The sequence below is a fragment of the Etheostoma spectabile genome, chromosome 4, assembly GCF_008692095.1.
Source record: "Etheostoma spectabile isolate EspeVRDwgs_2016 chromosome 4, UIUC_Espe_1.0, whole genome shotgun sequence".
NCBI lineage: Eukaryota > Metazoa > Chordata > Actinopteri > Perciformes > Percidae > Etheostoma > Etheostoma spectabile.
This window is the reverse complement of record NC_045736.1, coordinates 8,919,250-8,921,222: the sequence shown is the minus strand read 5'-3', so window position 1 is coordinate 8,921,222 and position 1,973 is coordinate 8,919,250.

Here is a 1,973-nt window from a genome sequence, read left to right as displayed (position 1 = left end):
CTCCCCTCCCCTCCCCTCCCGGCCCCCCCATCCTCCACTCCTGCCAGGCTGCCACCTGCTCTCTGCAGCATGCTGCACAGCTGCTCTGCTACAATAACAAATTAAGGTCCACCGTGGCAGGCAGGAGTCATTACCTACTGCTCCTGCTATGGAAGAGCCAAGGAGCCATCGGCTACTGCCTCTGTGAGAGCGTAACACAGGTTCACCCCCCTTTTTGTGAGCTCGGGGCCAAGGGCCACTAATTGTTTTGATGTGGAGCACAGGAACAAGGGGTGCTACAGTTTGGGGACACAGCTAAGAGTCACTACTTGCTGTGTCTGTGCCAGGAGCAAGTCCCATGCTGCTGACTGTGCTGTTTTCAGTGAAAGGAAAATAAAATGAATATTTCGACAAAAAAAACACAAGATCTGGTCCTTGCCGAAAAATTACGATTAATTTACCATATCCATTATTGAGCTTTGGTTTAAGTACTTACAGTAAATATATTTGCATATGTGCATCTTGAAATTTGATTAGTAATAAATGGATAATCACATAGATTGCCTTATTATCTTTTACACAAATGCTAACTCTTCCAACTTAAATCCTACTTTCTTATGGGTACACTGGCCGCTCTGGCCTCCTTTAAGAGCCAGGTGAAGCTGTGGCTTAGAGCTAACCAAACATGTAATCACCGCTAACTTATCTTTTTCTTTTTCTTTTTTTTTTACTAATGTATTGTCCTGTTTTTTCTTTCTCTTTTTTCTTCTTTTCTTTTTGTTTCTTCTTGATTTTACATACTAAATGCTACTATCCTATGTCTTTTTTACTGTAACTCCAATCTGCCTATTGGACTGCAGATGGAAATTAGCCCTTGGGCTAAAATCTGGCACATTTACGTGTACTGTTGTGCAGGTTCATCAATGTGCATTAATAAATGAATAAATAAATAAATAAAGTACTTACTAAAAATTGTTACTTTCTTATCGGTGTCATTAAAATAACAATACCCCAGATAAGGTACTTGAAGGTTGTTTTGAGCCAACCCCTGCATTAGAATCTTGAGATAAATGAATCCACTTGCTTGTCAAATGTAAAGTAATTTTTAATTTGTTAATGACCAAACAGCAGTGTGAAGGTACAATCCATAGATGTGGTGTGGCTATCAACACTTACAAGAAGTACTAATGGAAAAAAAACAATGTCACTGTTTGCTTTGGAGAAGATTAAGTTAAACTCAACGTTACAAACATTTTAACAATATTGCCAGTGAAACTAGGCCTACCGTTTTCATGAAATGGGGAGACTGTAGTTCTGCGGATCAACCACCCACATAGTCTCCGGCAGGTGCACCATGCACAGTACATTTAGCGCCTGCACCTGCCTGACAACACAAGACACAACAAAGTGACGAAGATAATGTTACTGCGAACAGGCTGTTCTGTAATACCTTGAATACACTGTAATTACACAAGTCAGAGGAATGAATACTCCGAAAACAGTCAAATTAACACAACTGTCATTGAATGGAAAATGTGTTGAAATCACATACATTCATTGCAAGAGAAGGCTGAGTTACATTGTGATTGTACATAATTGGATAGTTTATAGAATATGTATGCATGTACTACCATTGCAGACCCATTTCTTATTTCAAAAAACTAACTTCTGTATCACAACATGACCTTCTATTATTTCAACATTGATATCCATTAATCACTGTAATTTAAATCTACATGTGTAGTATGTATTCAATTACTCATACAATGAATCAATCCAGACCGAACCTTTGATTGTGACAACAATGTCCCATCTAACTCATCTTGTCAACAAGCTCAGTGACAGGTTAACAAAGAGATGACTAGTCAGTTAGCAGGAAGCTGACGTCAAAGAAGAAACTCAGAGGCTCAGACGGTGGTGGGATTTGCAGTGACCATTATGGTCCTTCTGTGTGTGACAGCTGGCCATTGCCCCCCCTCTTCATCGTCTTTCAG